This window comes from Homarus americanus, unplaced genomic scaffold (genome assembly GCF_018991925.1).
Source record: "Homarus americanus isolate GMGI-L3 unplaced genomic scaffold, GMGI_Hamer_2.0 scaffold51165, whole genome shotgun sequence".
Classification (NCBI taxonomy): Eukaryota; Metazoa; Arthropoda; class Malacostraca; order Decapoda; family Nephropidae; genus Homarus; species Homarus americanus.
Window position 1 is genome coordinate 210,001 of NW_024750341.1, and position 11,331 is coordinate 221,331.

Genomic DNA, 11,331 nt, shown 5'->3' on the forward strand with positions numbered 1-11,331 from the left:
CAGCAACAACTGACAGCAACAACAACTGCTACTACTAACAGCAACGCAGCAGCAACAGCAACAACTGTTAGCAGCAACAGCAACACAACGCTGGATTACAGCAGCAACACGCGCTTAACGATTAGCAGCAGCAGCAGCTGCGCTATTAGCAGCAGCAACAACAACTAACAACGCGCTGCCATAACTGCTACGCTGGTTAACAGCAACGCTTTGCTGCGGTGATTCGGCAGCAAGCTGCTGCTGCTGCTGATTAACAGCAACAACAACGCTGCTGCAGCAGGCAACAGCAGCAACATGCTAGCTGCTGCTAACGGTTGCAGCAGCAGCGGCTGCTGCTGCTGCTGATTAGCAACAGCATGCTAGCAACTGCAGCAACGGCAGCTGCTGCTGCCAACAACGTTGCCGTTGCTGTTGCTACATTACTGCTGCTGTTGCTGCTGTTGCTGCTGCTGCTACTACTACTACTGCTGCTGCTGCTGCTGCTGCTGCTGCTGCTGCTACTACTACTGCTGCTGCTGCATTTATTAACCTAACTTGCATTTCCTTCACATATCCCCACTCACCCTCTCTCTCTCTCTCTCTCTCTCTCTCTCTCTCTCTCTCTTTCTCATAAATACATATACACACACACACATACACACACACACACAGACATACATTCTCTGCCGTTTGATATCTGCACGACTACAGTAATTAGTTTACTTGTTGTAAATGAGTCGCCCACTTTCGTGTTCTCCATCTTAAGAAATTAAAAAATTACAATTAATGTCAAAGACTCCGATCACAACAGTTGGTGTCGGTGAGGCGTCGTCATCGTGTGGTGGGACTCAGGTGAGTGAGGCCCATCAGTTCTACATGTCTCTCCACCGTCAGCACCTCCTCAAACTAGGCGAGATCTCCCTCAGTCAGTTGAGAGTAGCGTCCAAGCCCGAGGAGAAGGCGAAGGTCCTCCAAGGTTACCTAGTGGCGATGTACCGTCACGAGGATAAGTTGGGGTTTCTGCAGGAGGTGGCTGGAGGACCTCTCCTCCTCAGGATGCCTTCTCTTCTCCCTGTTGAGAAGTTCATGAAGGAGTACCTGAGTCACATTTCGGAGGAGTCCACCCTTATCCTCACCTGCGAGGCACTCCAGCCCTTCTCAGCCAAAGCTATGGAGTGTTCCATCTTCAACTTGATCGCTGGGAAGATCTTAAAGTTGCTGGACCGGGACTTGGGCAACACCCGCGTCAACCTGGCCACACAGATGGTAAACATCCAGCTGATCTTCGGCGGATGTCCACCGACTGCCAGTGGAGGAATACTAGGTGCGCATTATGCCAAGCTTACACGGGCTTACATCTCGTATTTAACCAGCAGGCGCTACTGCACTGATTTAAAGAACTACGAAGAAGTGGCCCTACCGGGTAAGGTAGTGGAGTGGCTGGGAGACGTATTTATGACGGCCTGGCGAGACATAAGGAACCTGGAGACCGCGTTCTTCCTCCTCCGGGAAAGCGCTAAGACCCTCTCCTTAGAGATCACGTACAAAAATAAATCATACTTTGCAGATGTGATGCAGCGAGCTGTTGAGTTCTACCTCAACAGTATCAGGCAAGTGACCACCAGCCCCTCCCGACCACCTATAACCAGCTCCTCGTTCTCCCCAGACGCCATGACCCTTGACATAGATTCGTTTTTCCCACAGGAATTTTTTGAAATTTATGTGAAGTATTTACTCGACTCTGTGCCAGACGAGGCCGCTTCGGCAGGACTCCCTAGACTGATAAAGCAGTACCTGATAATGGTAGCAACATTCCTAAAAATCCACGATGACCCTCCACAAGGAAGGACCATCCTGCTGAAGTACACGCAGCCAATATTAGACCAAATCTCAAACACTGGCGACTGTTGTGTTCTAAAATGCTTAGAATGCGTCTTCATCCTTTATCGGAAGGAGGAATTGCCTGAAGCGGTAGAGGATCACTGTGCTGCAGTGGCCTCCTGTAGCATCAAACGTCTTCAGGAATTGTGGCGTATCGAGATCCCCACGTACAAGATGTTTGACGAGAAAAAAGGCATCCTCCTCGCCACAATCTATGTCGAAAAAATAGTTATCTTGTACCGCGAGAGCCCGACTCGTCACCCGACCACCGACGGGGACGATGGAGTCATTCAGGAGACCGGTCAGCACAAGGAGTGTCTTCAGAAGAAATTTGAAGCACAAGTTCGAGATGAATTTACTGCTTACGTGCACCGCCTGGGAGACTCCCTGGAGGACAAGGACTGGGGCAGGTACTTGGTGATGAAGAATCTTTGGCACCTGGAGGCCACTCGCCAGACGTGTAGTGAGGATGACGTGACCGACCACTCATGACCCACCACCTCCACTCATGTCGTTCTTTCTTATTTTTATTTGTTACTTCACATTACTATTTATCATTATGCTTTACCAATTACCAATTATGATTTGTGTAATATTATTTATTTGTTAGTTAATTCTGTATCATACGATGCCTTGGTTGATGATATTGACACTATACTTTACTCTCTCTCTCTCTTTGACTCTCTCTCTCTCTCTCTTTGACTCTCTCTCTCTGTCTGTCTCTTTGTCTCCACCCCCCCCCCCACACACACATTTGCTATATAATATCATAACCAATTTAAATACATCAGCTTCGGACCCTTCCATACCTAATCATAACAAACACATATACTCCTCCCTTCCACCTATCAGTAATATCTTGGAATACAGAAGAGTACAAGACGATCACCTGTATGTCTTACCTGCACACATTTCCTCCTGCCAGGGGTGATATCGTCAAGAAGCTGTAGCTGGCACGGGAGATGACAGTAAGCAAATGTGTCTACGTGCGTCTGTCTGACTGTACGACAAGTTATCCAAGGTAGTGATTGCCCTTGTTGACAGTTTATTTTCTTCTTCTTCTTCTTCTTCTTCGCTTACCTAACCTAACCTGACTCTATACTCGTTAAAGCACCGGTCACTCATTGATACAACAACAACAACAACAACAACAAAAAGCAGTAAATTCACAACAATAACTTATATAATCATAACAATTCAACAACAACACTACCAATACAACAAAAACAACAGTAACAAATAAACAACAAAACAACAACTACAAAACGTCAAATCTCCGCATCAAATAACACCCCCCCCCCACACAAAAAAAAATCCCATAAAAATAATTATCCATATAAGACGATTCCCAATTAATTTCCCCAAATAGAGAGGTGTGAAAGGCGGAGAGGTGCAAGGGCAAACACACACCTGCCAATCATTTAATAGCTTACGTAAGAGATGGTTTAAAATACCTGCGGAAGTCTAGCCAAGTCCTTCCTTCCCTCCCTCCCTCCCTTATTCCCTCTCCCTCCTCCCTCCCTCCCCCCTTCCCTATCTCTCTCCCTCCTTTCCTCCCTGACTGCCAAGACATTACGTCAAACATGGTATGTGTGTGTGTGTGTATGTGTGTGTGTGTGTGTGTGTCTCGACTTGTCAGTGGACGTCTCAGCAACAAATTGGCTGATCACTGCTTTGGTAACTCAATGTGTTATCTCTCTCTCTCTCTCTCTCTCTCTCTCTCTCTCTCTCTCTCTCTCTCGTTTATAATTTTTCGTGGGGGGCAGTAAAAGTAGGAAGGGGATGGGGGTTGAAGGAGGGGGAAGGTGTGGGGGCGGGGAGGTGAAGGGTTTAGGGACGTTGCCACTACTACTACTATTACTTCTACTATTATTACCACCACTGGTAGTAGTAGTATCAGCACTGTCAGCATCACTACTACCACTACCCACCACTACTACCACCACCACAACTAGCATCATCGCCACCATCATTGTGGCCCTAAACTTTGACCTTAACCTTTGACTTTGAACTTAAACTTTGACCTTGGCTTTAACTTTCGACCTTGGTGTTAACCTATGACCTTGACCTTAACCTATGACCTTGATCTTGACCCATGACCTTGACCTTAACCCTTGACCTTAACCCATGACCTAAACTAATTCCCTGTTGTATAGTCACGATTATCATACAGGGTTTACAGAAAATTCCCATCATTTCCGAATACCATCGCTAAATTTGTTGCTCCTGTACATAAATTTATCACTATTTTCGAGGAGTTTGGTGAGAATTCTCGTCGGCTCTCTGAAAAAGTTCACCATTTCTGATTTGACTATTAAAATTGATTTTCTTTTCCGGATTGCGATAACAACAACAACAACAACAACAATACTACTACTACTTTTTTTTTAATCGTGGCCTCCAGCCTCCCTCAATAGCCACACCTTCGCCGCCATTTTATTACCATGATATTAAATATCCTAATACATAAGTAGAGAGAGAGAGAGAGAGAACACACCACTGAATCCCCCAGAAAAAAAACACTATCCTCCTGAGAGACTAATAAACCTCCAGATAGTGTTAATATCTCTCGACCACATCCACTAAATTACCCCCAGAGAAATCATCGAACCCCTTTCAACGCAACTAAACCCCCAGATAGTGTGGATATCTTGCAACCACACCCACTAAATACCCCAGAGAGATTGCACCCGGCCACACCTCAGCCAGACGCAACAAGGAGGAGTACGAACGACCGTGAAGCAGAAATAACACATAGAGAACTGTGAGTCATGTGTTACCGGGGTCTGTGCTCCCCCTCTCTCTCTCTCTCTCTCTCTCTCTCTCTCTCTCTCTCTCTCTCTCTCCAATGACTTTCAGCACAAAACTCAATGTAAACAAACAGCTTACAAACACGAAGCATTATCTTGCAGTAATGATATTAATAATACATAACAATAAATAATCATAATAATAAATAAATTATATAATGAAAAGAAAGAAAGGAAGTGAGATAAAGTGAGTGGGAGAGATACAATGATAAACAGAGAACCAGACAGATAGACAGACAAATCAAGAGAGGCATCCTGTTAGCTGAGAGGGGGTGGGGGTAGCGGGGTGAGAGGTGAGCTTTGCAACTGTGCCAAATATTCTTGTTATGTTAGGTGTTTGGGTACAGGAGCGGCTCTTACCAAAATGTAGACGGTGTAGTGGAGGTAGTCTATACCTCTATATTTACAGTATGTAGATGTAGTTACAAGTGTATAGGTCAAACTTAGTAGCGGCTCAACTAATTCAACACAGCTAGGATAGCTACTTATGTATTAGGATATTTAATATTAAGGCAATAAAATGGTGGCGAAAGTGTGGTTATTGGGGGAGGCTGGAGGCCACGATTATATAAAAAAAGTAGTTGGAGTAGTAGTAGTGGACGGTGAGAATTTCCAACATAGCAAATTCAAACACATCCAACGAAGCCCGTGTTGACGTCAGTGCTCGAGGATCCTGGACGCGGGGACAGAGAGCCTTCTTCGACATCAGGATTTTTGATCCCATGGCCGTATGTCACCGTAACTTAGCTCTCGATGTTGCATACAAGAGGAACGAGAACGACAAGATAAGGGCATATGAGGAGAGAATTCAGAACGTTGATCAAGGCAGCTTCACTCCTCTGGTTCACAACCTCTGGTGGGATGGGACCAAGTGCAAGATGCTTCTACGCCAGACTCGTGGAGGTGATATCCGAACAAAAGCAGCAGCCCAGAAGTTATGTTACAGCCTGGATGAGATGTCGACTGTCCTTCTCTCTCCTTTGGTAGGCTTTGCTCTGCTTCTGGGGAACGAGAGCATCGGCCCCAAAGCCGACAACAGTTGCAGGTATTGACTATGAGGCTACTACAGTCATTGAATGCCGCATAGATCTGCGGCTCAACTAACTCAACACAGCTAGGGTAGCTGCTTATGTATTAGGATATTTAATATTAAGGTAATTAAATGGTGGCGAAGGTGTGGCTATTAGAGGAGGATGGAGGCCACGTAAATATAAGTAGTAGTAGTAGTAGTAGAATAAAAAGAAAGAAAAAACCCACGACAAATCCCAAATTACTCACAAACACTCTGTTAATCAGTCAGCCAGTCACAGTCAAACAGTCAGACTGTCAGTCAGTCAGTGAGTCAAGAGAGGCACCTATAGAGCTGAATGATGCAGGACTAACCCCGGGGAGCAGTTAATTTAGTATGCTGAGGGTTGCCACGTTCCAATTTGAAGGGTTATTGAGCGAGGGGAGGTAGGACACCTCCTCCTGAATGATAATACGGAGTTTAAGCTGTGTTTTGAATGTAGTATTTTGATGTAGTTTCTGTCTGTCTGTCTGTTTACCTTTGTCTATTTGACTGTCTGTCTCTCTGTCAATCTGTCTGTCATCAGTCTGTCTGTCTGTTTACCTTCGTCTATCTGTGTGTCTATATTTGCCTATCAGTCTGTGTGTTTGTTTACCTGCCTGTATCTATAATTCTGTCTATCTGTCTCTCTCTGTTTGTCTCATCTTCATGAAATAAAAACAAAGGAGACAGACAGACAGGCAGACAGACAGACAGGCAGACAGGCAGCCGTTAGATCAGTTGTTTTTTTCTGACTGGCGGCCGAACGTTGTTTCATAATTGACTCATTGACTGATTGACTTACTGACTGACTGAGTGACTGATTCACTGATTCATTGACTGACTGACTGACTGATTCATTGACCGATTGACTGACTGACTGACTGATTCATTGACTGATTTACTGAATGACTGATTGATTCAATGTCTGATTGACTGACTAACTGACTGATTGACTGACTGACTCAATGACTGACTGACTGACTGACTATCTAACTGGCGGATTTAGTGGGTTATTAACTGGCTGACTGATTGCCTGACTTACTGACAGCCTGAGTATTTGTTACTGTGTTGACAGTCAATCAGAATATTTGTAAAGGTTCCTACTGACCAATCAGAATTCCTGGTAGTAATTTTTTTTATTATTTTCTTATTTACTCGAGTATTATCGTATTTTGTCTGATTAATTTTGATGTGATTGTTGTTGTTATTGTTGTTGCTGTTTTTATGTTATTGTTGTTGTTGTTTGTCTTGTTTTAAAACGTTTTTGCTCTTACTATTGTTGTTTTTGTTGTTATTAATGTTGTTTGGTGTTATTGTTGTTAGTGTATTCGTTGTTGTTATTGTTGCTGTTTTTGTTGCCTATTTTGTTGTTGTTGTTGTTGTTGCTTGATGTTGGTATAATATATATTATTATTGTTTTATGAATTAATTAGTTAAACCATAAAAGAAATCAAATAAATTAACAAAAAATAAAAAAAAATCGACGAATTACAAAAATTTAGTAAAAAAAAAAATCTAAATAAAATTCACAAAACAAAAATTTCACTCTTGGCAAAAAAACAAAATTAAAAAAAACCCTCAAAATTCAATTATTCTTTTATGCTTAAATGAGAAAGGTACACGGAAAAAAAATTATAAAACAAAAATATATAAATAAATTCCACACGTAGATTGGGCACAAAATGGGGGGAAAATTAAATTGAAAATGCAGTTTGGGTTTAAATGGGAGAATTTTGCACCTGTCTATTTAGAGAGGGAGGAGAGGGAGGAGAGGGGGGAGAGGGGGGAGGAAGAGAGAAGGGAGGGAGGGAGGGAGGAAGAGGGAGGAGGAAGGATGAGAGGGAGGGAGGGAGGGTCAATATGAGGGATTTAATTGTTGTGTGGCTCTCTCTCTCTCTCTCTCTCTCTCTCTCTCTCTCTCTCTCGAATCATCATCAGTCTGATTCACTCACAGAACTTTATCTAACTACATACAGTAATTGCCCTCCCACTCTATCCCTCCCTCCTCCATTCTCTCACTCACTCACTCCTACATTAATCCTCCCTCTATCTTTCACTCACCTCCCTCTCTCCACCCTCTCCCTCCCTCTCCCAACCTCTTTTCCTCTCTCCCTCTCCCCTCTTTCCTTTCCTTCCCTCCCTCCCCACTTCCCCTTCCTCCCCCTCATTCACTTCCCTTTCTACCCTTCATTCCTCCCCTCTTCCCCCCTTCCCTCCCTCCCCCTCTCCCCCTCCCTCCCCTATCCCCCTCCCTCCCTCATCAGCTCAATCACTATTCCCATGTCCTGTGTCACGAGAGCCACTGCGGTATTCCAGGCTACTCACACCACCAACAGTATTACTCACCTCCTAGCTCAACCAGAGGGAGTCCTAGCTGATAGAAGGGATGGGGAGGGAGTGAAGAGGGATGGGAAAGAGAGTGAACACAGATGGAAAGAGAGAGAGAGAGAGAGAGAGAGAGAGAGTATTAGCATGGGCCATTGCTTGGGAAAGGAAACGGAGGGCGTAGGGCCTTATCTATCTATCTATCTATCTATCTATCTATCTATCTATCTATCTATCTATCCGTGTCTCTATCAACCTATCATATGTATGTATGTATGTACTACCTTGCTGTCACTCGGAATCGGGTATGACGCTCGTCCAGCTATGATACAATGATATGAGTTATTCGGGATGTCACCTTCGTTGGTGAGCTCTGAGGCGACTCGAGAGGACCGGCAGAGTCGTCCACAGATGTTGGCAGTATGGAGGGCTACATCTCGTGCGGGAGGGGCGGCGGCAGCGTCTTACCGGCGATGTATGCATGTATGTATGTATGCATGTGTATTTTTAGATAGACATACAGACACAAAGAATGACAGAAATATAGTGACATACATACATACATAAATTCAATTTCAAAATATTCTAACAAAGCTAAGTACTGTACAGACAACTAATATAGGTTTTATACTTTTAAACCGAGCACTCGAGTATGATATATGTGTAGAGGCCAAATATAAGGTGCTGCCCTTCAGTTATCGCCAGTGTGTAGTGGTGATTTATGGGTCTTCCTTCTATAGGTCTGACCCATATTGGAGGGCTGGGTAGAATAATAATGAAAATAATAATAATAATAATAATAATAATAATAATAATAATAATAAGAATAAGAATAAGAATAATACTTATTATTATTATTATTGTTTTATTATTACTGTTTATTATTGTTGTTGTTCTTTTTATCATTATTATTGTTGTTATTATTATTATTATTTTGTTGCTATTATCAATATTATGATTACTACATTATAATTACCATCATTGTTATTATTATTATTAGTAGTAGTAGTTGTATTATCATCATTATTATTATTGTTATGATTATTATTATCTTCTTATTATTTTATTATTATTGTTGTTGTTGTTGTTGTTGTTGTTATTATTGTTGTTGATGTTGTATTATTTTTGTTATTGTTGTTGTTATTATTATTATTATTATTATTATTATTATTATTATTATTATTATTATTAGAAGCCAAACAGCACTATCTCCAGGCTTCAGAAACTGGCCACTGTGAACCCCTGTACGTATGACTTCTACTCCCGTCATTCCAAATTCTTGTGTATCCTCTTTCCTATTTCGATATTGCTAGTTCTAATAGCCAGCCCCAAGTCCTTCTCTAGCCACTCTATCTTCATGTCTGTTAACTTTATGCTGTAGTAGTAGTAGTTGTAGTAGTAGTAGTAGTTGTTGTTGTTGTTGCAGTAGTTGTAATAGTAGTAGTAGTAGTTGTTGTTTTTGTTGCATTTGTAGTAGTGATAGTTGTTGTTATTGTTTTGTTGCAGAAGTAATAGTTGTTGTTGTTTTTGTTGCAGATATTGACTATGAGGCTACTGTCACTGAATGCCGCATAGATCTGCGGCTCAACTAACGCAACACAGCTAGGATAGCTACTTGGTAATAAAATGGTGGCGAAGGTATGGCTATTGGGGGAGGATGGAGGCCAATTAAAAAAAGAAGAAAAAATTAGTAGAAGTTGTAGTAGTTGTTATTATTGTTGTTGTTGTTCCAGTAGCAATAGTTGTTGTTGTGGTAGTAGTAGTAGTAGCTGCCATTGCTCTAAGGTACGGGAAGCCAGTAGAAGGTTTGCCCTCCCAATGCGTGTGTGGCTCTTCCTATGACGTCGATCACGCTATGGTGTGCAAGGAAGGGGGCTTCATATGTATGAGGCATGACGAAGTAAGGGATCTCACAGCAAATATGTTGAAGGAAATCTGTCGTGATGTCAGGGTAGAACAGACTCTCCTTCCATTGGAAGGTGAGATTTTCCAACATAGGACTTCAAACACATCCAACGAAGCCCGTGTTGACGTCAGTGCTCGAGGATTCTGGACGCGGGGACAGAGAGCCTTCTTCAACATCAGGATATTTTTATCCCATGGCCGCAAGTCACCGTAACTTAGCTCTCGATGCTGCACACAGGAGGAACGAGAACGACAAGATAAGGGCATATGGGGAGAGAATTCAGAACGTTGATCAAGGCAGCTTCACTCTTCTGGTGTTCACAACCTCTGGTGGGATGGGACCAAGTGCAAGATGCTTCTATGCCAGACTCGCAGAGGTGCTATCCGAACAGAAGCAGCATCCCAGACGTTATGTTACAGCCCGGATGAGATGTCGACTGTCCTCCTCTCTCCTTAGGTCTACTTTGCTCTGCCTCCGGGGAACGAGAGGATCGGCCCCAAAGCCGACAAGTTGCAGATATTGGCTATGAGGCAACAGTCACTGAATGCCGCATAGATCTGCGGCTCAACTAACTCAACACAGCTAAGATAGCTACTTATGTATTAGGATATTTAATTTAAGGTAATGAAATGGCAGCAAAGGTGTGGCTATTGGGGGAAGCTGGAGGCCACGTTATAAAAAAAAGGTAGTAATCTAATATACTATAGGACTAGGCGTGTGTGTGTGTGTCTGTTCTGGGCAGCCGAAACGGCACAATCGTTTTTCATCAAACTTGGTGGAAAAATCACAAAAAAATCGTAGAGTGGAACAAACCTGGTCCCATGTCGATGGTTTCTTTAGGAAGGCATTAATTAACCATTTTATTTATGATGGAAAACGATGCAAGTCTGCGGACTTGGCGCACCCTAATTAACCATGCAATTCTACGGACTTGTCACACCCTTATTCGCTGTACGCTGTCACGAGCGTTCAAACTCTCACAAGGGCACGAACGTGCCCGCGATCACTTGTAGCTTTTATAGTAGTATTAATAGTAGTAGTGGTTAATGTTATTGTTGTCGTTGTAGTAGTAGTAGTAGTAACTGTAGTATAATAGTAGTTGTGGTAGAACTAGTATTTTTTTTTGCAGTTGTAGTGGTGGTAGTAGTAGTAGTAATAAAATGGCGGCGAAGGTGTGGCTATTGGGGGAGGATGGAGGCCACTTAAAAAATAAAGTAGTAGTTGTTGTAGTAGTATTCGTAGTAGTAGTATGAAATCTTATTACTCTCATTCTTATTATCACAAGGTGCGTGTAAGGCGGTGGGTGAGTCAGGGTGAGTCAGACGTATACAGTTCACTACAGAGTTACATGATGCTGTAACAATTCTTACCAATCGATT